The following is a 27,932-nucleotide window of genomic DNA, read 5'->3' on the forward strand; positions in this document are numbered from 1 at the left end:
TGCTTCACACCACTCCCATCTTCCTACTTCCATCTTTGTCCTGTCTCATCTGCCTGTAATTGATCGATCCTCCCTCACCTCCTATTTGTTACCTGTTTGATCACTTTCTTTTTCTTCAGATCACATTTTCCTAACCCCCTCTCACTTTTTTCGCTTTTCCCACTCTTCTAATTTCTCCTTTTCTCACTTCTCTTCCTTAAGCCTGTTTAAGTCTTGCCATTTTTTTCCTTTTCTGTCCTAACGCACCTCCTCATTTTCTCTCCTGCCTCCTCCCTTACTTTTCAACCCCCTTTTCAACCCTCTTGTCTTTCCCACATCCTCCCATCCCGTCGTCCCCTCCCTCTGCTCCGCCAGCGGTGAGCTATAGTGACTCTGACATCATTACCCTTGTTGTGACAGGTTTCATTTGTACCCTGTGGACCTATACATCAGCCTGACTGATAGTCCGGGGCCCGGGGCCAGCGTGGCCCCGCCCAGACTGGGACAGGGTAACAGACAGAACGGTCCTCAAAACCACTCCAGCTTGGAAAACACTGGGTATTTTTCTATTACCTGCTCTGATATGTCAAAAGTCAGTGTCGCACCGAACTTCGCCTTGCTTGAAATAACAATGTGCGACAGTTTCCTGGAAATAAATATCCACAGTGGCTGACCAGAGGGAAGAAGAGAGGATGTAAAGGAAAAGGAAGAACTTGCTCTTGTTGGGATATCTGATAGGTGATCTCTGTTCAGAAAAATTAACCAGTGGTAAGAACCATGGATGAAAACAAAAAGCAACTAGTTGTGGCCCTTAAATCTTTTCTGAATATAATAGAGAATCCCTTTATTAGCAGTTTTCCGTAAGGTGATAATTTAATTTAAATCCCATTTTAACAGTTTGAATGTTAACATTTTAATATATTGATGATATGTGTAATACTTGATATTGTATATGCAGTATTAAGTTTGTTTCATCCATTTTTTCTGAACCAACTTAGAGGGAAATATTTCAACAGTAATTTCCAGCCTGTAAATATCCTACACAGGGCACCGTTTACTTTAGAGGGGTTTTAACTGTGAATGTTTTACAGCTGGGTCATTCCAGGTAATATTTTTTAACTTAACTATGTGAATTATTAAGCCTGTTGTACCTTTTATACTTACACTTATATTACCGTAGCTTATGATTGTATTTTATTATATTCCATTGTAATATTATATTGTGATATTATGTACATAATATACATAAAGAAATTGCAGTTGTAAATAAACTGTATAATACATAGAGCCCGACCAACATGGAAACTGATGCTTGGTATGAACAGTTTGGCTGTTTGTATAAGAGGTTGTGATTGATATTTTCATAAAAAGCTTTAACAAAATGACAGTTCAGCATAACTTACAAAGCAACTGTATTGCACAGTGTCACAACAATTTCTTCATGTTTCACTTTGTATATTAATACATTTGACATGAAATAAAATCTGGAAATAAAGAAAAAATGCACCTAACATGGACCTTCCACTTCAGATAATTATTAAATATTGAATAATACTTTTTCATATTAACTGTTTGTCCCCATCACTGATCAGTAACACTAGTTAGCACGGCCGTAGGATGTGTGAGGTCTTCCACTCAGTCCTATTCAGCCATGCAGCGTTGTAAATCCCGCAAATACATCAAGAATACCTTCAGCCCCATTGATCTGTGGTCATATTAATGTGCGGCTCATGAGCTCGCCATTATCCTTTGTGGCGAGACAAAAATGAATCCACTTGAGTGTGGAGCTTTTAATGGCCAAACTACCCTGTTCTTTCACAATAGGACAGATCTCCATTGTGTTCATTCAGTTGTACAGGCTGAGCGGACATTGAGGGGAAAAAATCCCAGGGGCTCTTTATGGTGCAGGCGTCGGGACTTCATCGAATGGAAGTAATTAAAAAAATAACAATTGTGGGGAGGGGGTTTAAACATGAAAGTGTTATCCAGAAACCACAATCCTGCATCACATAGTTTTTGTCATGATATAATAGGATTCGATTTTTCAGATTTCTTTTATTTTGCTCCCTTGGGATGTGATGTGTTTTTTTTATCCGTGCAGATCATAATTATCACGCTGCAGATTCTCAATACTAAATCCTATTTCTAAAATAATAACACTTTGTGTTTCAAATAAAATATTGGGAAGTTAAGCTGCTCCTGTGAGCGCAGTAACTGTCACCTGGGCTCTTCACCTGGTGAAGGTTTGAATTCGTGATAGAAACCACACTATGCCTTTGATGCCATATCCTGAAGACATTTTTCCTTCCTGATAAAAGTTTCCAATACCTGGACTTTACGACATTAATCTAGGAATACAAAACAAAACAACACCAGTGCATCCCTTCAAACTGAAACACTACTCAACCAGAAATCCCTTTCTCTTGACTGCTAGCTCTGCCGGTGGCAGGACAGTGCACCTGCTGTTTAAGACTGGTGGAGAAGGGAAAATAAAATTGCAGTATCTGGTTGGAACTAGTATAGCCTATTTTAAAGACGCATTATTGCATCAGTACATAGATTTGCATACTTGCAGATGCCTGACCTGTCATTTCCCTCCATATCAGAGGCATTTCAGATACTGGTATCGTAACGTCTCCACTTTGAGTTATGTCGAATGTGTGTGAGCGCTGTGCTGCTTGCTGTCGGCTCAGCAGGGGAATTTATAAATAAAGGCAACACTGTGTCGATACCCCTCCATTCACCCCAGAGGGTTGAGCTCAGACATTTGTCATCTGCTCTCCTCCAGAATACCCTTGTGGTGATAATGTGTGTGTCCATGCAGGTGTCTCTGCTTGTGTGCGACACCTGCATGGTTTGGTATAATGTCTGTGGATTTTTTGCGTTTGAGTACATTCACATCTGAGCCTCGGCTTGTGCGAATGTATGTGTGTGTGTGTGTGTGTGTGTGTGTGTGTGTGTGTTTTGTAGAACGACTGACCACACAGGAGGCACATTAATCATCCTGTTTTTTTTCTCCCACTGCCGTATGTAGTGTAAGTTGAGGCCTGATGGATGGCTTGTCTCTCCGCCTGCATTCCAAAAGAAAGGCAGCAGCCTATCGACAGGCCAGGGCCCCCTCAGGGAATCCCTTTCTTACCCCACAGCTCATATATCTCTGGACGCTAAGTGTGGCTCCGTGTGTATTTATTCCACAGATGGTGGTTTACTGCCCGTTTCTTAAAGTTGTGGTGGGAGACTGTGCACTTAACACCCCTGCCCGCCTGGTAATCATTTATTTTAAAGTGATACATGATATGGAAGCTATAATAATGATGAAAAGAGATTTCTCTGGACAGAGTTCCCTGCCTGAAATGCTAAGACATTGGTCATAAAAACATCCCTGCCTTGGTTCTGCTGTTTCTTGTTGTGTTTTGGTTTTTGGTACGCAGTGAAATTGTCATCAGCTGACCTTGTGATGATGACAAAGAACAAATGGCCGATGATGAGGGATTACCGGGGATGTGTTGCTCGAGAAGCTCCTCACTTAGCCATAACACTTCTAGCAAGGATTCTTAGCACAGCAGGGATTCTATGTTCCCCGTGTGAATCTGAGCGAGGGAGTGACAGAAACGTTTTCTGTTAGTGAGGAGGTGTGGTTGACCTTGTTGCAATGATGCCTGTGATTGGTTGGTTTTTATCAATTTCAATATAAGTGAATGTCATGACCATCTGTTAAGAATACTGTAAACTATACTTAAAGTCGTCTACAAAGAATTTAAAGACACTGGCCAATTTGTGCACCTTATTACATGAACAAAGTTGTCACCTCGGCCAAGGAAGTTAAGTTTTCGGCCCCGTCTCTGGATTTGTTTGTTGGTTTGTTTGTCACAAAGAATTACACAAAAGCTACTGAACAAATTTACATAAAACTTGGTGAAATGATGTGACATGGGCCAAGAAAGAGCCCACTGCATTTTGGCCTGAATCTTTGTGTTTTTTAACATTTTCACAATAATGGTACATGGATCTTGTTAAAAAATATTCTGACATTTTATACGAGTGCTGAGTTTGTGCAATGTTGTGTGGCTTGTGAGACTGTTGGGCCTTAGCGGAGGTGTGTGCTGTACTGAGTGCAATTCTAGTTGTGTTTATTTACTTATGTTGATTATCTATTTTGTTATTTGGTCCCTTGATATTAACAGTGGAAAATGGCTTTGGCTTTCTTTAATTTCTGTGGTTGGTAAATTTACCATAAACCAGTTGTAACTATATGAAGGAGGGAAATATATTCCCAGTGTTACAGCAGAAGTCTACAGGCACGTGTGGAAGATCCACACATCACTCCCTATGGCTGTACTGCAGTAGTGAATTGTGTGAGAAGCGGTGGTGGGTGTTGCAGTGTAAAAGCGACAAGTGTGATTACACACCACAAATGGGATTCTTAATGTACAGGTGGGTGCTACACCACTTACTTCAAACTGCAGACAAAGTTATCTTTAATTGCCTAAAACTTAATTTTTCTCATCTGATTAAGAAAGACTTAAGCCTCTTACAAGTCCTCCTCCCTACTGCTCACATTATTTCACCTGAGGAGCTCTCTTAAGAGATAAGATGCTTTGTGAATAACTTTTATCTAAACCATGATCTAGTGTTTACTGTAAAGGGGAAACTAGGAGCGGCTCTTTGTATTCCAAAGCTTTTTCGGATACAAGCACTTTTAATTAGGTGTTTTAAACTTAGTATTCACCCTTCACCCAATCTTTAGGTGCATTCTACTACTAATGAAAGAAGAGGAATTAATCAAACAGATGAATGGCTGTTTCTATGAGAAGCAGATATTACGAGTTGGCTGTGTCTAACAGTGCAATCAGTCTGCCCACTATCCCCTCGTGAATAACTAACCCAGATATGCCATCATATCAAATTTACTGTCTTTTATAGTAACCTCAAAAAATGCTTCTTGAAGGAACATACAACGTCCTTCACTCTTTCACTTTCCTCTACTTCTAAATTATGTCTTTTCCTTTTTATGCTGATAAATGGTCCTGAAAATTGCTTGAGTAGATGTTCAAATGGGCAAATCAACAGATAGCTCTCAGGCAGCTGACGTCTTGACACACACAATGTCTCTACGGCAATAGCAGTGTTGTAGGAATGAAATGCACAGACAGTGTGAAGCATTAGCTAATTGCACTGAATGTGAATGTCAATCCCACTCGAAAAACAAACAAACACAGATAATCCATTGGACGTGAGGCTGATTGGCTTCTGTCACTCTGCTATAGGCAACGATGGGAATAATTAGACGTCCTAACTCATAACTCAAGATTCCATAGTTTTGTCTTTTTTATTCACTCTAAATATAGAATAATGCAAAGCCCACAGCCAGACAAATTATTTAACTCATTAGTAATAATCTAATATCGGATATCTAAAGTCAGTTGTCAGAATTGGATCGCAATGGGCCAAAAAACACGAATCTACTCATGGAGATGATGGTTAATTCCACTAGTAAACTTAAAACCATGACCATTATCTCGTAAAACATCAGCTTGTCATTTCTCATGGTGTTTCCTGTAATATTTCCTTGTATTTAGTCGGGAAGCTTTCTGTTCCCAGGCTCTTTCCACTGTGTCTCTCTTTCAGGATCAGTGAAACGGTATAGAGGGGGCAGCCGGGTCGGCCCGGCCCCGTGCTCCAGTTTGACCTTCCTTTGGATTACTGGTCGAGCCTGTTGCTCCTTGTTGTCGGATGATTAATAATGCAGACACAGCATTAGCTTCCCCTATTTTCTGAAGCGAGAGAAAGAAATGGGGACAAACAGCCAAGGGGCAGAGTGAAGACTTGTGTGAGGGGAGAGGAAACTTGTTTTTGTGTTGTGCATTTTTTGAGAGAGAGAGAGAGAGAGAGAGAGAGAGAGAGAGAGAGAGAGAGAGAAACCTTAGGGGGCAAATGCAAAGGATAGACGTTCAAGAAAAAGATGGAAGCAAGAGTGCAGGGATCTACAGATGAACGTGAGTGTAGCCTTCCTCTCCTGTTGTTATTCCCTCTGTGGCTGTCTCCTCCCTCCTCCTGTGTCTCAGTACCTCAGCATTGTCATTCACCTAACCTTGGTGGCAGAGTGGAAGGATTCTTGGCGCCTGCCGGTTGTTCTTGGCACGGCCACGCAAGGGAATAAACCTCGACGCTTTCATGATGAGGCGCTTAGCAGATGTCTGATGAGCAGCTAGACGAAACTTCGATCTCCGAAGGACACCGTACCTTTGGGGGGGGGGGGGGGGGGGTCTGTGACGAGATGTGCATGTGAAATATCAAATCTGGATTGTATAGCCTTGTGCAGAGAGAGGAAAAAAACTAACTTGCAGTAAATAGCAATACATTGCAAGCGGATGCACATAATTCAAATCATCAAATATTCCTTGACAGATGGACACTGAAGACACAACAGCATTTGTGTAGCTCATTGTGTCCCAAAAGGGCAACAGAACACAGAGGTTACCAGCACATTTGCAAGTTTACTATTTCCATTAGAAATACGCCCTGCCTTCATACTGTAGGTAAATTGATGCTTTGTCAATGCAGACTGACACAGTTGATACTGACGCTCTGGGTTGACGTGTCCTCCGAGCAAAGCGATGACTGTCTAGATTTCCAGGCACAGATGAAGAATTATACCTCCGGGATGTTTCAGCCTCGAACATAATCGAGCCTGTCCACTGCCAAGGTGGAGGGACCAGAGCAAGGCGAGGCTGAAACAAGGTAAGGAAGTGGATAATGTCCTAAATGCTTACTGTATGAGACTGAGGAGAAACTTGAAATACTGAAAGAGGTTAAATCCTGACAATAGGTTGAACAACAAAAGATTAGCAAAAAGTTTGGGTTTGCTTTTTCACCTGAATAATTCTAGGAATACTGTATTTTAATGTAAAATATCTCCTAAAGGATAATTTCATGAGGATAAAAACAAAAACAAGGGAATCCAATCTGCAAAAGTCATTATAAAGTGTCACAAATTGTAGTGTTACACACCAATTATATTCTAATAACACAATACACTGAAATATTGATTTCTACAGTCAAACTTGAAACAGCTACTATATGTTTCTCAGGGGAGAACTTGTACAACACTTGCTGTATCCTCATATGGAGAAAGTAATTAAGTGTCTTAAATCTCTACGTCGATTCTTTTCCAGAACAAAGACATTCTGAACATGCATCCCAATCCATCTGTTAGACTGAATGACTTTGTGGTTCCGTCTCCTCTGCTCTGGATAATCCCTGTCTTCAAGTGGCTCACGGTGCATTCTGGAGTGTTTGGCAAGCTGCTCCACCAGGTTAAACACCGTCTTCCTCCGTTGACCTTTTTGCCTGTTTTTCCTGGCATCTGTCGGGGCTAGTGTTTTAATTTAATTGAAAATGTGGTGGCTTGCACAAGAGTTCAGAATCAGGGGGGGGGGGGGGGGCTAACAGCTATCGTGATTAAGTCTTGTGTGACACTCTGCAGATTTCACACCTATATCAGGTATGAGTGGGCAAGTATTCAAAATGCCTACACAGCCTCTCGTGCGGGTGTTTCCACTGTTACTCAGAATCAAATCTGACAGACACTCATTAACCTAAGTTTGGGGGGGGTCAATGCATTTTAAGGCATTGACTCGTATGTGTGTCAACACGGACGCAAAAACATTCATACAAAGTCGTGCATGCAGGGTTGTACTGGATCATTCAGCTTTTCAGATTGATGTTATATTGATTTTGACACCATGCCCATGAGAGCTTATCATGTGACCAAATACCACGTGATATGTGATGACCTTGTTTAATGAGGATCAGTTTTGGTACAGTAGATCTGACCCTTGCTTTGTGCAAACCATTCTGTCCATAAGTCTGTTTTGGTTTGGATGTGCGTCCACGTTACTGGTTTGTACAAAAGACACACACACACACGGGCGTGCAAACACCCCGCTCCCTCTCAAGGTCAGACGCTATTGGAAGATGCTCAGATAGAGACAGAGCATCACTTTTGGCCATGTAGTTGTCTGAGATAAAATCACACTCACACTGGCAATGTGTTTAGACTATGTTTTTTATTTATACTGCTGTTTTTATTTTTTATTTTTTTTACATGAGAGCCTGTCTTCTTCGTCTGATATTGAGACAAATTGCTGCGTGACCATGAAAGCTACTCTGCTGATTAACTCTTTGCGGATGGCTTTTTATCTGTTGGCATTTGATGTACGACATCTTTGTAAGGGCTACGGTCGAATGCAATCATGGGCCCTTTCATTGCAGGGGCCGCTCAGATTGCCTGCTAGTTCTCGGGGGAGGCCATCCTTCAGAAAATATTGACTGTTGGACAGTGAGCGCCTGTGTGTGTATCGGGAAGGCTTCTTTGGAGAGAAATTGCAAATGCCTTTGTGTGTGTCCGGGTGTGTGTTGTGCCTGTCTGTCTCCATCTCCTAATGGAGAAATAGGAGGAGAGAGCCGACCAGAGTGCAAAGGTCGCCCGCCTTGTAAAGGGAGAAAGGAAATTCTATTTTCTTCGACACGTTGTTCCAAAATGCGTCTGCTCGGGCGTCTCTGTTTTCCCATGCTGATCCCAGCCCATACTTACACTACTTACATGTGGAGCCTCTGAACATCTCACCTGCCGCATACACATCTTTCATCAAGGCTCTCTCGCCCACCAACCAGGAAGGTTTTCATTTGCTTTCGCTGTCCCTGCAATTTCTTGGAACGGTTAAAACATAACCCCATTTTGAACAAGGACGACTATTTCTCCTCATGTACTATTTATAATAAGAGTAGTTTATAAATGCTTGAGTGCTTTTTTTGGTTTAGTTTTTTTTGCAGAGTTGCTTGAAAGAGAGAAACTTTCATGGCACCTTCCACTCCCCTGTCCTGCATTCTCTGCTCTTACACTGAAAAGCCTCTCAGTGTTTTACTACATGACCAGAGAAGGGACTCCGACCTTTGACAGTTTGTTTAGGTACGAGTTTCACCTTAAGGAGATTAAGCTTCAAACTGTTGCACACTTCACATTTACAGCTGCTTAGATGAGTTATAGTGTCTATAGAGTCCAGGTTCATGCTGGTCCCAACTGTGCATGAATATCTACATTAGATATGCTGTATTATCGCTCAGGCCAGTTAATACATGTTTAATAGGCTCATTAGTAAGTCCTTAATTCTATCAATATTTTTTCTCAAATTACAATATGAAAAAAGTATTAAAAGAGGTTCCATATCTTTTGTAAGGACACCTATAACCTGGCCTTCAGTTCAAATCCCGTGGTTTCTGCTCAGTAACCCAAGAGCCGCCCTGCATCCTGAAGAATACTTGTAGGGATTTAGACCTTGGTCTCCCCGCGGGCCTGTGACCCTGTGAATACCTTTATAGGTCACACTTGAATTGCATTGTCCCATGCTGATACCAAACGGACTATCAAGTGACAGTAATGTGAGGAGGGCCAGAGGTTAATCTGTTGAGGGGTTAAGGTCGGAGGGAGGGTCAGATTGAGGTTTTGGTCATTGAAGAAAATGATCCAGCTAATGACAGGGTTACTTGGTTTGAGCAATGACGCGTCAACATCAGTACTTTTCCCTTGTTTGCCAGTTAGAGCCATGGACTCAAACTAATTGTAACCTGTTTGGTTGTTGAGTGTTAGTAACTCTACTCTGAGCCTGTCCTCAATATTATACAGTCCCTTTTCAAGCAGTGAAAAATAGCCCTAACCCCAACCCCAGCTCAATGTGATGTGTTAACATGACAAGGACCTCCAGAGGAAAAGCTTCAGTCATGGATAAGCACAGTAATTATTGGGTTTTTAACCATGACAACAATCGTACCCTCATCTCATTTGGATCCTCACAAACAGCCCCTCTCAAAAAAATCCAGGTAACTATCCAGACTACAACACACGTCTCAAAGCAGCTTGAGTTTTAAGGACTGGAGGCCATGTGGATTAAGGGCGTCCCAAATGGTAGGGTTAGGGTTTACTGCCAAATACAATGTCCCTGTGGGTAAATGTGAAACCAGAGCTGGTAAATTCCTGAATTTCAAATGCAAAATGTAAAGAAATGATTCAGGGGGTGGATAGGAGCCTATACAACTGCATGTGCTCTAAACATGTCCCCGAGCAAATCAGTGAATCAGGACAGGAACTATCAGTGAAGTGCCAAACAGTAAGGATACACATGGCGCCCCTGACTGGGGCACAACTGGGGCTAAGAGGCCAATGTAGCTGAATTGGAGTGGAAAGAGAGTTTCAGTTTCTGAGAAGAAACCCCAAACAGCTGGTGTACTTTTAGTTTACAGAAACACAGACACCAGCTAACACACATTAACTCCTGCATGTGTTGTGATCTTTCTGCCTGAATGGGAGCAATTATCGCTTCAGTTTTGACGTGAAGACGCCAACGCTCTTGAGGTCTTTGTATAAACGTAACTGAGAACCCTGCCTCCGTTTCCTCAACAGACATGGTTCAAGTTGTGCAGCAGAAGTTAAATATATCTGCTACATCTTTATAATACAGATACACTACGGCCTCATTAATCCAGAGCGTTCGCTGGGCCTGGTGTCTTTATCTGTTGTTCAAGGAGGGACGTCTGCTATTGTCCCTGAAGGATTGGATGAGTTCATCAGAATCATTTTTTTTATGTTAAGCCCCTACCTACGAATTTCAAGTGATTTGAGCTTGTACTTTATTGATATTTCTGGAATTCAGCTTCTCAAATTGGAAAGCAATTCCAGGTGCTTTACCTTTTCTTGGCAGCATTGTATCTGGAATTCCTGTCACATGGTCACGTGCCACGAGAATCAACAACCAAATGAAATGGTTTTTTATTTTTTTTTCAGTTCCATACATATTTTTAAATTAAACATTTTGCCCCCAAAAAGATTTTATTTTACTGTTGAAACCACACTCGACCTCAAATACCTGACACCAGGTCCATCCATCTCGTGTCTGTGGAGGAGGGTTGGACGGAAGAGCAAGGTCAACCTTTGGGATGCTGCATTCGAGCTCGGGCTAAAAAGACGTCTTTGCCCTGTGCAGAGCAGGATAGTATGTCATGCGGCAACTCTTGCCTCACTCAGAAAAGATGGGAGCGTGTCAGGGGGAGGAAAAAATCAAGGTCTTGCCCTTTTTAACCATGTTCCTCTGCTCTGGGGTAACAGCCCCCGGGGTGGATAATAATGGAGTAATCCTCTTATCTGTTGCTGCTTCCCTTACCCTCACAGATCATTTTCTTCTGCTCTAGTGTATCATTCCATACCGAGCAGACACAGAGCTGAATGTTTTCCCCATTTTAGTTTTTTGCGCAGAGTTTGGTTTATTTCAGATTAAACTGGTGAAATGCGAGAAAAACTTTTACAACATATACAAAAAGAAGTACGTATTTTCCCCTCCTCTTAAAATGAATAAGTGACTTAACTGAGTTAAATGTGTCAAATGATTCATCTGTCACTCATCTCTTTTTAACGTTAAACCACTTAAAATAAAATACCAAGTTTTGTAGCAAAGAAGTTCAGAAAGAGTCACGATATATTCCGGTTGATATGTTGTCGATGCCACGCAGCATGTTTGATTAAACGCTGAAGAAAGAAACTCGCTGGCAAACAGGAGCTGTCCCCAGTAAATCCCAGTACCCTGAAAGGCTGCACACACTGGCACACATATCGGTGCCTCCGTCCAGGCGTGTTGGACATGGTGTGTGAACGGTGCCCTGCTGTGTGGTCGATGACAAAGACTATTTCTGTACTCGCGCTCAGACAGGGGGATAAGCAGGAAGTGAAGGGGATGAACTCTCATCACACTGTGCTAAATAGCACCGAGGGGCACAAACCACACCTAACATTAGCATGCTCCTTTCTAAAGCTGTCATGCCTTTGGGCCCCCACTCTGCAGCAGCGGAAAGGTCATATGAGACTCTTGAATTAATGAATCCTTGTGGTTGGATAGGACCTTAGTTTCAGAACTGTTCTATATGAGAATGGATGAGATCTTTTTTTATTCAGCCAAAGTCAATTTAGTGCAATTGCTCTTTTTTCCCCATTTTCCATTGGTGTTATAAAAGAAGGAAGTGGTGAAGGGAATATGTGTTGGAAAATGTGAAAATAAAAGCACCTGTGGCTAATCTGTAAGGTAAAATATCAATTCAAGAGTACAAGATTAACTAACTGCACAGATATACTGTAGGTTGTATTTGTGGTGGAGGCAGCAGATTGATGATTTGTGACATATCACTCAATGTCATTGGTAAATCAGACCAGTAGACTGAGAGGAGGCACGAGATGGTAGGAATCCTTCTGTTGCTCCTGGTGGACAAATCCAACGATTGCAGACGGGTCCGTGTCAATGTGTCGGTGGGAGAGAGAGAGAGAAAGAGTGAGGGAGAGGAGAAAGGAGGGGCAGAGCGAATCAATGCTCTGCGCTACAGCTCTACAATGAAATCAGATTTTATCCATTTGAAAAAGTAAAAAAAAAAGTAGAAAATCAATATGCCACGCTCAGTGTTGATATCGTGGAGAGCTGCCACAAATAAATCAACGTATGGGAAACACTGAGGAGTGTACAAATATTTTTATTTCACTAGGAAACTGAGGCAGGCCGCCTCTCTCCAGGTAATTGATGTAAACACTGCTGCTGTTTAGGCTAGAATAACTTTCACTTTATGTGAGCAACGTTATTGCACGAGTGCCACTGCTTACAAATTCATAGTTTAAGATGTTAAACAGATACAACATTGTACTAAAGCTAATGTTGCATCATCCCTATGACTCTGACTTATTGTATAATGCACATCTTATTTAGTGCAACTTATTCCATTCTGTCTGTTGGTAAAGACTATTCATCCCATCTATTTCAAAAATATTTGGACAAGTCAAACGTGGCATGCACAATTTTGTCTGTGATGTTTTTCTGTCACATGAAGCTCTGACCTCTGCCCAGGAGGTGAACTGAATCTTATTATATTCCATTTTAAATTAATGATATCTGAATGCAAATGGATAGTTTTGAAAAAATCATACAAATAAAACTGAGGATAAGTGACATCAGACGACTGCATACTATATAAAAGCTTTAATAACATGATGACCTTGATCTAATTATTTCCAGTAATTGTGTTATTTTTGTCCAAAATGCTTTTAAATGTGTGCAAAGATTAATCAAAGAAACACTCAAAACCAGACATTAAATGAAGCATGACAATAGTAAACATTACAATTCATGGTGATGAAGGTAAAACCAAGAATTATTAGTCCCCTCTCAACTTGAGCACATTGACGAGTCAGCATTCCAGGAGACTATGACTATGAGGCCTCACGACAGTGGCACACTCCTGTGAAAATCCAGCAGCCTCCGACAGGTGCTAACTAATTCTGTTCAGAAATGGGGAATCGCCCCCCCACAGTTGGATTAGGAACTGGATTTGTCTTGGCACTGAGCTTTATCTCACAGTCAGGGAAAAGGGGTATTCACATTTTTATCCCAGTAGGCAACCTTTTACAATAAACCCCCGAAAAGATTCTTTTTTTACAAATTTGCCTGAATGCCTATGTCAGAAATACATTTTCTAATACAAAAAAATGTATAATGAGGCTCAGAATTGAGGTTTTGGTTCAGGAAACAACAAATGATTTAGCTAATGACAGGGTTTCTTGGTTTAGCTGTTGAAATTTACTGGTATGCGATCATCTATTTCTTTGTTTCTTTGTTCTTGTTAAGGTCAGTAAATTGGTGTTGTGAACATAAGGTCATCACTTTGAAGGTCAGTCCCTGTTGCTCAAGGAGACCAGCTTGTCCTGTTCTGTAACTGGGCATAGCAGTTCTAATTACATTCAATGTACCGGCTTAATGGTAAAGTTAATTACCAATGGCTTAACAACTTTAGCTAAACCTACTGAATGCAAATGTGATTACAGCTTAACCATCTATTCAAAAGGTCCACTATATTTTGCAGAGCTAAATTAGAGCTAAAGCACTTGTTCACTATTGACCATATTTTGGTTCGCTGTGGTTTTCACGACTGAATTTGAAAGTTTTAGTGATTAATTGCGTCGACCTTCAGATCTGATCCGATATGTGACTGCTCATATCTCTTGCTGCAAAGGGCTCTTTCATAAAAGTGCGTCCAGCAGAGTCCCTGCCTGGCTCAACAATAGAAGTGATGCATAGGACTTCATAATGTGACAGCTGGATTACATCTAATCCCCTTTGATTTGACCTGGAGATATCAAATCTCTCTGCTCCTTGCCAGAATAAAGGAGTTTCAGTTTCCACATGACCACAAGGCCCTTCTGTTCTCCCCGGCACTTCCTGGTCGTACTCTGCCAGGGTGTGATATCATATCACATAATAGGATCAAATGGAGGCGGGCGACAGGGAGTCATAGGGAGATGTATTGGTGGTTGGAGAAGGAGGAGCGGGGCTCGTTTGTCAAGCCCTTATCAGAACGCTCCTGGAATTTGTCAGAGTCAATAAGAAGACTGTCTGTGCATTGACAGACAAGCCTCCAACGTACAGTTAAACTGTTATTTTTCACCCGACATCAATGTCTATGCATCAGCTCTCTATATATTGACTGTTTTGTGTAGGAGGCGCACAGAGGGTGCACCAGCAGCTGAAGTGGAATACCAACTAAGTGTGGCCTGGATGCATAAATAAGAGGATAGCAGTTCAGTTTAGACACCAACCCCCCCCCCCCCCACACACACACACACACACACACACGCACACACACCCTTTTTAGAGCGTTTGAAGAGCCACTATTGAATTTGGAGATAACGTGGTACAGATGAAACACACACTGATCAGACGGCTATTAGCTGCGTCCTGCCGCTACTTGTTTAAAGTGGTTTTCTCCCTCTTTGCGAAAGCTCTTTTAAGTGTATTCATATCGAATGTTGGGAGATACGGATCTTTAAATAGAACAGCGTGCGCAAGAAAGGCACATGTGGAGGCGGGAAGCAAAGAAAAACAAACTGATCTTTGATGTCTGTGTTTTACTTAACCTTCCCTGAAAGATGCCTTGATGAGATCCAGGATCGATACAAACTCCTGGGAATACAAAAGATCAAAAATGAGACCTTTGTTCACTTCCACTTTCCTTTTTTAACTTCATATTCCCGGTCCAGGCCACTGCTCTTCCATTTGTGCGTTTGTGTGTGTGTGTGTGTTTGTGTTTGTGTTTGCACCCCAAGGAGTGTATGTCTACGCTCGCTGGCTCCAGTTGCATCTTCAACCCTGGTCGGCCAGCTGCTTCCATAACATAATGATTACTGTTTGAGGAAAGTGCCTCCTGGGGATGTGGGAGCAAAGCTGTGGTTGAAAAATGATGTCCCCACACAATTATGAGAGGACAGTGCAACGATCCTTCCTCCTCCTCCTCCTCCTCCTCCTCCTACTCCTCCTCCTCCTCCTCCCCTCTGCATCTTCTGGTTAACCGGCAAAAGGAGGGAGACAAATGCTCAGTGTTGGCTGCAGACTCAAGGTTGTGTTTGGAGTCAGCAAGGTGTGCCAAGTATCACAGCTGTATCCTGCGATCGATGACCTGGCTACCAGAGCCCCGGGATCAATGGTGCCCTCCCTGTTCACGCTACAGGTTTCTGTTGTTTTTTCTCATGTGCTACAGTGTTTTTTTTTTTTTTGGTTTTGTTTGCTTTAGCCTAGGAGGAGGGATTACCTAAGTTAAAGGCAGACAGATGGGATACCGATAAATATTTCCACTTATTTATTTATATAGTCTACCTTTTTTTTTTCTATCAACCAAATTTTCAAGCGCTGTTCATCAACATGTGGTGTACGGCTTAAAAAAAAGAAATAAAGCGCCCGGCCGTCTCTCCGATTTGATCCTTTATTACAGGGTCAGGCAAACACGGCACAGCAAGAGCTAATTAGCCTTTTTGGTCTTTGCCCGTCTCTAAAACACTAAATGAATAGGATGTGCTTCGCTGATGCACAAGTCTCCCAGGTACCAGTTCCTCTGGTGGATTTAATAGGCTATTTATTTTTTAATAGTCAAGCATTAGAGATTGCTGGTAATCCTGTTCCCCTTTGACATGCCTGCTTTATCTGTCTATGGATAAATTAATTTGTTTGTTAATAGATTTTTAGTGATTCATATCATGTATTTATTTGGACTTATTCCCACTCATTACCGACACCATGGAGGTCATGTTTTTGTCCCAGTTGGGTGGTTAGTTAGTTCGTCTGTCAACAGGATTATGCAAAAACTACTGAATAGATTTCCAGGAAACGAGGTGGAGCGATAGGACCTGAACAGAGAAAGAATCCATTCAATTTTCTTCCCACACATTTAGAGGATTGCTATCGATGAGAGCTTAACAATCAAACATGACCATTGTGGCTATGAAATTGATCTTTTGACATCTAATAATTAAATCGTTTTGAACAGACCTTGACTAAAGTCTGTTGAGCTGAACAGCTGAACTTTCTCATTTTGATTAATAAAAACAATCTCATATATTTGTAGAGGCCAGGTTCCGACAGAGTGGCTCATTTCAGGGGCGGACTGGCCATCGGGAATACCGGGGACATCCCCGGTGGGCCGATGGCCGAAAATATAAATCCAACGGCCCATCACTATGATGTACCGGCCCACGCCCATCATCGCATCAGCCCTACAATGGTTGAAACAGCGGCACAAGCGTAATTTTCTCCAAGAGCTATACCTATCTATTCGCACTGACTGCTTTTATACTGCTACTCGCAATCGGTCTTCACACTCATGGTGACTATTTTTCGATTTTTTTTTAAGTGTCTTTTAATATGTGTTTTACAGACTTCGGAAGTCCAAAGTAAGAAAAGATCTCCACCTTATTAATAAACACCTCTAAATTGGTTCTTACACAGCCGAAGTGTAGAGAATTTGGATTTGCATACATACACGCAACGCGGCACCCAGTTATACGCATGCGCACCGCCGTGTATTGAGTGGGCCGGTCTGACAGAAACTCCCGGGCCACTTTTTTCCCCCAGTCCGCCCCTGGCTCATTTCCATGTGACTCAGTTGAATGTTTGAACTTCATGAGTGTGTGTAGGACTTTGAAGAGCAGGGAGGCAGGCTGGTTGAAAAATAAAGCTGACAAGAAGTTCAATCATCCTCGAAGTAGAGGCTTTGAAGTTGCACATTTTACATGTGAGGCTTTTAGCTCCGTGTGACATGGAGTGATGCACACGGAGTGATTAAGTCAAGAGTTTCCTGTCTTGACACTTAAACATGACACAGAGCTGTGGGTGGAAACAGCGTTGTGATGTGAGATCAAGCCTCCTACCTTTCTGAGCTACACGATATTCTCCCCAGCATCAAGGCCACCCTGCTTCCTCTCCCGGATACAGGGCCCAGAGCAACAAGCATCACTGCTAAGTACTGCTGTGTGACACAGCTCTGGTTGGATATTGCCCCTTGCAACCACACTGCTTCAAGTTACAACAGGCACCAACCTAAATGGGCTTAAATTTTTAATTTGCGCTGGAGAACAGAGATCACATCTTGGGAGGATAGCATATCTGTAATTTATTTAAGAACCCCACCGAGGGAGACTTGGTTTGGAGGCAGAGGGCTGGAAGGGAAGTATCCATGTGGCATTTTTTTGTCCAGCCCAAGGGGCTTGTAGGTAGACTCCACTCAGCAGTGACCTTCCTAGCTATGTGGAGGATGAACATCTATTTATGTTTCAATCCTCGGGTAGAAAACTGTTGAGTGCAGAAGCCGTTTCTCTCCCATCCTGCAGAACAATGGCAGCCTTTGAATAATTGATTTGAAGTTTTGCTAAAACTTCTTTTAAAGTCCTTTTAAATTTTACCAGAGTGAAGTGGTTCGCCGGCTTTGTCACCCCCGCAGCTTGTCTCATCCTGAATTACCCGTTTAAAGACGCACTTCTCTGAAGAGTGCTCGAGTCCCCGCTGCCGAGAACACGTCACCCTCGCTGGTGTGAAGTAAAAAGCTTTGTCACCGTTAATTAATCTCTCTTAATTAACCCGGGCCTGATTAGCGTCGACAGGTGTGGCAGGTGTTCTGCTTACTCGAGCATCAGCAACAAACATGTACGCAACATTGTGCACTAATGTATTAAAGCCACTGTCGAAGCTGCCACTTATCTACAGTGGTTGGGCGAGTGGGCGTGCGTGAGAAAGTGGGGTAAACAGGGTGAGGTGGCTGTGGAGGCTGCTGGTGGTGGTGGCACGCTATCATGCAGTTCATCCTTAATGAGTGTGGATTAGCGGGGATGATCCGGGCTTTGCAAAACCCCGGTCCGGTGGAGGTTGTGTTTGTGTGTGTGTGTGTGTGTGTCCATGTGTGTGTCCGTTTATATGTGTGTGCGTACATGGCAGTATCTACAGTAAGACATCATGACACAAAATCAGTTTGGAAATCTTTCCCAGAATTCCTCACAATGGTAGATAACTGTAATAGGGCATTTCATGACTCATTGTGTGTGTGTTTTTGTTTGTTTGTGTGTGAATGTGTGTGTGTGTGTCAGTGTCTCTGTATAGACACCCATCTTCTCCTCTCCCCCACCAATCACAATGCAGCGCATCGACCACCTCCTCCCTCACAGATGAGCACAAGAGCTGATTAATATTTCCATGCAGTGATTTATTCATTAATTTATCTGTAAGCTGTCGCCTGCAAGGGAATAACAAAACAACTCAACATTGTATAAAGAAGGCGTTTAGACATGGGAAATAGGAATTAGAATGTTATGATTATATGATGATTGAGCTGCATGCTGTTTTTGTACTCTTTGTTGATAATGTTTCACCCCTCAAGGCTTGAGTTTGTGAGTGTGCTCAGGGCCCACATTATGCCACAGCTGAGAGAGCTCAGTGAGGCTTGTGACTTGTCACCAGTTTGAATTTGCATGATTGAAAATGTTGTCTGTGTGGAAGAGCATGCGAATGAGGCTCCTCACTCCCTTGGCAGCAGCTTGCGAGCCTCCCTTGAACTTCACATGTGAACCGAGGCCACCAGGTTGAGGGTTGTGTGCACCGGGAAGTTATTAATAGGTGTATATGAGGATATGCAACAGGGAGGTGGAGACACAGCGACTGCATCATCCGCAGATCTCATCTCTGAATAAGTGAGAAGTAAACTTTGGACGTCATTTTGGGACGCTCCTGTTTGTTGGGACAGAAAGGTGACTTTCCGTCCCTCAGGGTTTTGCTGTTTCGCTCTGGCACTGAAGCTTCAGCCTCCCTTAATGGAATGACTGATGCCGTACAGGTCGGGCCAGGAGGTCAAGTTAACAAGCTGATTTTTCCTACAGCCAGTCGTCTCAGTTTGATGACGGCCGTCTCGTCCCAGCCAATGCCTAATCGGGAGATTTGCAGCAACCGCATAAAGACCTAAGAGTGATATGTTTGCTGTCAGAATGAAATATGGGCCGTTGTCACAAAGCAGCATTGGCATTGTTCTGCAAAACGCACGGACCTCTAACACACTGCAGTGCTCGAGATGGAAATCGGCGAGTCAGACAACAGTTTGTGTAGCGGCCATAAACATGTGGCCTGGGAGATGATTTATAATAATTAATCCTCTGTGTCCAGTCGCAACAGCCTCCCACTCTAACCCCTTACCAATCCACCAGATACACACACACACACACACACACATAATACACGATCACAGCCTCCCCAGCCCCCCCCCCCCCTCCAGGCCGGGGAACACAGCTGTGACCACCTCGGCGCCTTTCCAACCCAATGTCACCAGTGTCCCTATCGAAGGACATCGAAGAGGATTTAGTCTGCCAGTCGCTCTCTCTCTCCTTGTTAAATCCCCTTACCTTCACAATGGAACAAGCGTTCCACTTTATCATGCCCATCATATCATGAACCATTAACACCAGGGCCTACAATAACATTATTTATGGATGCGTTAATATTAATATCGACCTGTGGGCTGTCAGGCTCGCTGATTTACTAAGCACTGGAATGCCGGGACGTGTAGAGGGTGGCAGGTGGTCTAATTGAATATCAGTCATCACACACAGCATGCCGATACACACACACACACAGACACGCACACACAACAGAACAAGCACGCACAACCTCACTTTCAGATCCACACATGCAAAAACAGACCAACGTTCTGGCATGACCTCACTCTCAACTCAAGTTCTAACAAATAATGCTGGTTCAGGTTTACATCCGAATGGTTAATGCATGGACTTGTCAGTTGGTAGTAATAATCTCACCCATGTGGAATTTTGAGGGTTATACCATAATAAAGGAGTAGAAAAAACTTCAGAGTCTAATATATTGGCTGGTATCTCTGTGAAGAGGTCATATCCAGGGAGTCCCTGAAAGGTCCCAGAGAGTTTTCGGAGGTTTTACTTTTGTGTTCCCTCACAAGTAGTTTTGTGTTTGAGATACCTCAAAACCTTTTGCAGGCATCTGTATTGGTGCAGAACAGTAACTGGCTCCAGATGGATTGGACAGCATCCTTCAGATCACCGCTCTGCGTTGGTCTGGACAGACGTCTTGATTTGTTGGAGGTTACTTTCTCTGATTATATAACCAGGTCTCTTGAGCAGGAGAACCATATCAGCATACTTCACACCAAGTTCATTTTCAATAAGCCGATCCATGCTGCAGGGTCGCGCTAGAAGAGGAATGCACCTATTCGAGTTTGGATAAGTGGATGAGACTGCACAACATTTTTTGAAATGATATACGGGTCGGTCACATGGGCTGTACAGTGTACATGTCGGGAATTGGGGAAAACAAGCAGTAACCATGTGTGTGAAGGACAGTGCAGCTCACATTAACGTCAATGGATTCCCAGTCAGACATTACAAAGTAAAAAACTGAGGAAGAGTACAAGAAAGAGTTGTAGACATTTGGTCAGTTGCAGTATTTTGTGGGTCAGAAAGCTGCTTGAAGTAGATTGGAATATATTTGAATAACTAAAGGAAGTTATTATCCAATGAATTTCTCATTATTTCTCTATCAGAGCCCAAAATGACCTTGACTGATGCCTCTGTGCCTTTTTTAATGGTTTTGAGTTGAAACTGTAATTTCCATGAGGACGATTCTCCTCTTTTACATTTTTTTGGTGGCTTATAACCGGGGCACTTTGCTGTGGATGGTCAGGTAGAGACTTGTTCAAGGACACTGGATCAGGAATGCACACACAGATATCTAAAGAATCCCGAGAAAGATAATATGCAACAATGAAGTCAGTGAAACCCAGCACAAGATGCAACAGGGTTGAGGGTTAATTCACTAACGAATAAATACCACCTGTCTTTGCACTGTAGAGGTCAGGAATCTTAACTTCCTTAACGAGAGAGGAATGCTTCATGGTGTGCCAGGAGAAGAACCAGTGCAATGCCAATTTTTGTTTTAGTTATGTACGATTGAATGTGGGTGGAGAAACTCTTTCATGAGTAACTTGATGATGATCTGATGATAGACTTGGCCCACGTTTTATATCGAATGGATGCATTTCAGCTGAGCAGTTTGATGCAATGTGACTGCAGCAAGGAGCAGCTGTGGCTTAGGGGGCAAACGGTGAAATGGGGCTCGCAACAAGTTTGGATTGGCAAACGTTGCTTTACAAGGAGGAAGAAAAGATGTGGATGTCGGATGTTCACCTGTCACTTGGAATCTGTAGCGTGATAAGTGAGCGTGCACGTCCACCCCGTTACCCCCGTAGACTGAATGCAAGAACTCCTCCCCTCTCACTGTACGGTCCCCTCACTCCGAACTCGACCTCCTCTTTTCTCTTGTTTCCCCTCTTGCCCCCCCCCCCCCCCCCCCCCAACACGTCCCACCGTATCGCTAATTTGACTCAACAATTCTCCCTTCCCTTCTGCTCACACCTTCTCATGGGCTTCTCCTCGCCCCTCCATTTTTTCTCCCCCTCTTTTTCTCTCATTATCACCTCTCCGTCTTCCTTTGTTGAAATATCTGGTTTTTAATTGATTCCGGGGCCTATCAGTGCCAACACCTGGAGAACAATGGAAAGTGAGGAGGTGGGTGGGGGGGTGGGTGTAGGTTAAGGTAAGGACAGGGAGACATCGGATGCTGCCATGGCAACATTTATCTTCCAGCGAGAATAAAGGATCTCCTAATTTTAGATTCATCAAAGTAGGAGCTGTGTTGACTTTTCATCACCTGCGTTCAATATTCTCTGCTTTTCTCCTTACTTTTAAAGATTCAGACCTGTTGACATTTTTAGGCAGAATAGGTCAGCCTTAATTTTTTTTTTAGCTGCTTTTAATTGTTGTTGTCATGTATGTGCTGCGTGCTCACGTCCCTGGGCTCCTATTCCGAAAGAACCAAGTGTGGTCATGTCGCTGGAGAGAAAATACATGTACCCATTTCTGAGCATGCATGTTTTCCTTTCCCGATTTGCCATGCACCATGATGCTCGGCCATCTGTCTCAGCACGGTGACTAAACTCAATGCCAATATGTTGCAGGGTCATGAGAAAAATAAGCCGGAGCTGCTTTCCACATGAGTGGACGAGCAGTATCAACCCGCCTTCCGAGGGGAAAGAGAAACACTCAGGCAGTTTGGGTATCGCTGTCTCACCTGCATGCCATCTCTAAGAAGGCTGGGGCTGGATCTCCTCTATCTAAGATGTTGATTGAGGATAAGTTTTAGCGTTTCGGAGCCGTTCGGCTAACCCCTTCATTCTGGCTGATTAATGGCGACTCGCCCGGCTAAGGGAGTGTCTCATGCGACAGAGGAAGCGGTAGTGCAACAGCGTGTGTGCAGTGAATAAATGCTGTACATTAAACAAATTCCCCCGCGCTCGTCTTGGCAGCCAGGCGTGTGGGAGGAGGGAGTGTGGCAGAATTGGCCCTCACCTTTTTCCTCCCTCGCATGCATGCTCATAAAGGACGGCACATACATTTACTGAGACATTTTCTTCCTCAAACTCACCAAATCATTCCTACTTGTTATCGAGTTGGCCCAATACAAATATGTTACACACTGTCTTTTATACTTACATACATACCCTCACAAACTCATACTTTCATTTAGCCTCCTAGGTAGTGCAGCTGCCCCCATATGCACTCTGTCACATGTTGCGCACACACACACACAAACACACACACACACACTCACACTCCCACTTTGCCCTCTCAGACCTCTCCCCTATGCTGTAGTTTGTCTGCTTGGGGATCATTCACCAGACGGGTTGTTAGTTGACACTGATTGGCCAGTGAGGGCCAGGCTGACCCCGGCAGCCTGTCAGAATACAGGATCATGTTGACCGTGGGCCATTGAGGTAATAATGCCCATAGAGGATGCTGGGAGACCGTCTACAAGCAGCGCCCAGTTCAGGAAGATGGGGAGGAGGTGAAAGGTGGATTAAAGCGTAAAAAAAAAGAACGGGAGGGAAAGTTGGGTTATCTGCATCATTGTGTGCTGTGGATTTTTGAGAGAGAGGGCATTTAGTTTTATAAAAAAAATGTATTCATGCAGTAAATACTGTTTCATTTAATGTGCAAGTGGAATTTCCATTTGAGCCGCACACACCCAGAGAATGCTCTGTGTATGTCCGCATTTAAATTGCCTAAGAAACAGAGCACTTGACAGTCGCAGCAATTGGCATAATGCAAGAATAAAATGCATGAAAACATATAGTGAGCCCTGTGGGTAATGATATCACATCATGGGCATTGCATTTACACTAGAAATGAATTATGCGTTGTCATTACTTGCACTCTATTTGCATTCTAATACGTTGTTGGAATGCAGCACTTGCAGCGGTAAATAATCGGTTTTCAACTCCCTTCTCTCAACATAAACCAAAAAAGTAATTTGGACAACACTTACACGACAAGCCGCTGTAGTACGTGCTGGGGGATCTATCCTATAGGAGCCCCACGGCCCATACTAATCGATCACGCCTCTATCATCCATTCCAGCAGTGATATTCATTCCGTTATCTGGAAGGAGACTGTGGACGCAGGGTAATGATGAGCTCCTCTGATCTTTCACTGGAGATAGCGCTCCTCAGCCGCTCAGTGGAAGCTCCTTTGGGTCGGACTCACGGCCGCCCACAGCTGCAGACTGAGATTATTGACTGAGTATCGAGTGAGACTGCGGTGCGGCAGACACAGGCCTCCAGATGCATAGGAAACTCACACAAGCACACGTACAGGTGCTTGTAGAAACACAGAGAATTGCATTGGAGTACACACACTTGCGAAGAAACACATTATAAGCACACACACATGTTAATATGGATACACCCCCTCTATAAATACAAATTCTTATAGAAACCATACATTTATGGATCTGTGCGTTCGGCACCCGGACGGATTTCCACTGACCACACTCATGCACTCACACACACAAACATACACACTCGCACCCACAGATTCAGATTCAGACTCATTAGAGATGTGAAGGAGAAAATGATCAAGAAAGCCAGGAGGGATTTCCTGCAGATTCGCACTCCACTGCTCTCAGGCAATCAGCAGCAAGCCTCCACTCTGCCGGAGAACTGTCGTCCCGTGGTCACAAAGGGCAAGGAGAGAGAGAGAGAGAGAGAGAGAGAGATAGAGAGGAAGAGGAACTCATCTCAGCGTTTGTCGAATTCCCCCTCCTACCACTTGAGGAGGCAGTTCATTTAGTAGTCCCTTTCATTAATGTTTCTCTTTCATTTTCCCTCTTTTTCTCCCTCTCCCCCCTTTCTCTATCTACTTTAAAGGTGCAACTGAGCGAGTAACAAGAAGAAGAAGGAGAAGAAGAAGAAGAGGCAGAAGCAGCCGCTGGAGCAGCTGAAGATATGAAGCTAAAGAGATTTTGAAAACAACCCAGTGGTAAGTGGGCCCTTCAGTTTTTGCACAGTGCACCGCCATTTTAGGAGAGTGAATTTTTGTTTCTGCAGGATGAGTTCCACGCCCTGAGAAACGACTAATTTTATATTTTAGGGCAGAAATTCATGCTCTCCTAATCCTCGGGCCTGTTTGAGTCTCAGTCCATTTTAGTGGGTTCCTCCCACATTCTTCTCTTTTTTTCTTGTCTTAATCCACCTTTACATCTCTTCTATTCCAGCCCCTGGGTGCACATCTGTGATAGTCACAGTGTGAATAGGGTTTTTGTTCCAGCTTTATTTCCACGTCATGTTTCGCACAACGGCACATTTCATTTAATAGTTATATATATTTTTTCCCTGTATTTTGTAGGTCTCGTTCAAATCTGCTCCGGGCAAAGTCGTTGTTAAGGAGACACATGAGGCCTTTTCACTCTTTCCATCCTTTATTGTCTTATAGGTTTATAGTGAATGTAAAATGCAAAGATAAATTGTCCAAAGTCTGTGGTAAAGGGAGCTGCACCTCCCCACAGAAAACACTGATCTTGAAATGCCTCGTAAGTCGGATAACCCTGATACTTCCTGCACATTGTGATGGCACATGACCTCACAATGCCCCTGAAGTATTATATTTAGTCATTTTTTTAAGCTGACATACCTGCGTGGTTGACCACTTACAACAGAGTGGATGAGCTGGCTGAACAGAGCACACTGGGCGTTATCAGTTTCCGACAGAGGCTGAAAGGAGCTGCAGCAGCAATCGACAGCTTGAGGAATGAAATGTGTTTTCTGAACATTAGCGTGTAAACCAGGACGGACAGAAGTGCAATATATGCTGCTTGTAGCTGAAGTTACAACATTGACTAGAAGAGATCTGTGTCTGCTCTAAGTTGAAAGTCTGATTCACATATGGAAATACAAAGTGCATCCCCAGAAAAAGCTCCTCAACGATACATCCCTGAGTCAGTCCCTGCTTCAAACTCTCATGGTATGGTCTGTGCATGCTGTTTCTCAGACAGATAAAAGTGGAAAAAGATGTCCACCAAACAATGTGTATAGGTTGAAAAATGATGCTTAGATTCCAGATTTGACGCAGCAAACTGTCAGCTTCCACTTATGTATTTCAATGCTCCCGGTGCAAAGCCCATTCCTCCATATTGACAGTTGAGCTGAGCTGTTCTGAGGCTGAGAGAGAGAGCTGTCATCCACCTGATGCAGCCGGCTGCCAGTGACGGGCTCCTCCTCCACCTCTGTACTTCTTTCATTCAACTAACCGCACCGCCGGTTTTCAGATCTGGAGACTATCACAGCTCCGAATTGCAACGTACTCAAGTCGCCTGAAGTCCATTCATATTCCCTGCTCCACTCTGGTGCATATACCTCTAAGTGCGGAATTAATTTAAAAGGTTTCCACAAGCACTCTCTTTGAAATGGATGAACTCATTATTTTTTGTGCCGCATGCAGCGTTTGACACCTTGAGATTAGAAACCTTGTAAAATAACATCCCAGGCTTTTCCTTAATTGAAATCAACTCCTGATTTTAATTCTAATTAAGTTATTTAATAATCTATTTGACTTGACTCTGGTGGAGTATAGTCTCCCCCAGGAATGCCGTGGACAGTGGGAGAGAACGTTTGGCGAACAGGCACAAAGAGGTGGACAGAGAATCTAAAAAAAAAGAATCATCACGATCATTTATTCCAGATAATTAGCAATAAACAAACTTTTTATTCTTCCTGGAATGCAAGCCCACCATCTTTAAATGACCACGTAGTTTGACATGACTCATCCACGGAAAAAGTTATTATCCATCCAGATGTTACCGCATAAGGATAATTGAAATCTCTTGTGCAGTGCCCTCGTCTGTGTGGAGCTCTAGTCCAGTGGATGGTTTGATTCTGAGCTGAAGTATTTGTAGTTGACTCGACTGGCCTTCACACACACACACACACACACACACACACGCACACACACACACACACATGCACACCCACATCCACTTCTCATTTCCATATCATCATTTGATTATTAGTGCTGCTGGCAGAACGGCAGACACGCAGAAACTGTGGATGAGTGCGAGCACATGGGTGTCAGAGCAGATGCGGGCCTAGACACCCCCCCCCCCCTCCTCGCGCTGAGGGCCGCCTGCTTCTCGTCAACCCGTCGCCGGGGGGGCACCCGTCTCACACTAACAGCTGTATTTGGCATATTGAGCCCCGACGATGGTAGAGATGCTGGAGAAGCAGGATCGCATGCCCCCCCCCCACCACCACCACCACCCCCCACCGCCTCGCTATTAGATCAACAAGCTGGAAACTATGAGAGGGCAAACCGCACGCATTAGATCCACTGAATGGTTTTATTGCCAAACTGTGAGTCATTTACTAATCAGTAGAGGAATTTTTTGAGATATTTTCAAAGTTTCGTTGTGAAAGCGGTTCTCTGTATATTTCTTTAATTATTACATTAATGATTCCTTAACCACACGGTTTAAAGCATCATCTTTCCAGCGGTTGGTCTCTTGAGCTTGTCTCGGCTTGTTTTGCAGATACCAGGCAGCATCTATACCAATTCACAAAGCCTGGGTCTGCATGCACTATATCTAATTCAACTAACAAAAGAAAATGCCTTTCAAAGCAATAAAATGCTTGTGCTCTGGCCGAGTACCTGCACAATGCACCACCCAACCAACAATATAAATGAGCTGGAATAAAAAAAATCGTTGATGTTAAAAGATTGCACATTAAAATCACATAAAAAGTATATTCTCTGTAATAACAAGACAAAATAAACATCATGCATAAAAAAGCGACACCAAATAAAGGCATAAAGACGTTGCACATTAAAATGTCAGTTTTCCAAGTAATGACACTGCACCAGCGCTGCATATTAACACAACACTGGTGCCTTGCATTCTTGCTTGCCTCACATGTTGATGAGTCTAATTCTCTGCAGATGAAATGTGGGGTGTGAGTCTTGATACACCAGTAATGTGTCTCACTTTCTAAGAATGTAAGCAGATGGTGCTTGGGTGTGTGTTGTCACCAGTAGCTAAATACCTTCATGCAGCAAGACTGCGTCTGAAAAACCTTGATAGGTTTGCGACCGTTATTTTAATAACCAGGATAATACTTTAGTTTTTTACAAACCAAACCCTGACATTAAA

The 27,932-nt window shown here is 43.3% G+C and overlaps 1 protein-coding gene across 4 annotated transcripts in view; it reads left to right on the top strand.

The window, feature by feature from the left end:
• Window positions 1–27,932, top strand: part of ptprsa (protein tyrosine phosphatase receptor type Sa) — a 215,371-nt gene that overhangs the window by 17,135 nt on the left and 170,304 nt on the right. For all 4 annotated transcript variants that reach the window (XM_062395296.1, XM_062395299.1, XM_062395298.1 and 1 more), the window contains exon 2: window positions 24,661–24,772. The gene's annotated coding sequence lies outside the window, so the exon portion shown is untranslated. The remainder of the gene's footprint in view (window positions 1–24,660; window positions 24,773–27,932) is intronic.

The sequence above is a fragment of the Platichthys flesus genome, chromosome 9, assembly GCF_949316205.1.
Source record: "Platichthys flesus chromosome 9, fPlaFle2.1, whole genome shotgun sequence".
NCBI lineage: Eukaryota > Metazoa > Chordata > Actinopteri > Pleuronectiformes > Pleuronectidae > Platichthys > Platichthys flesus.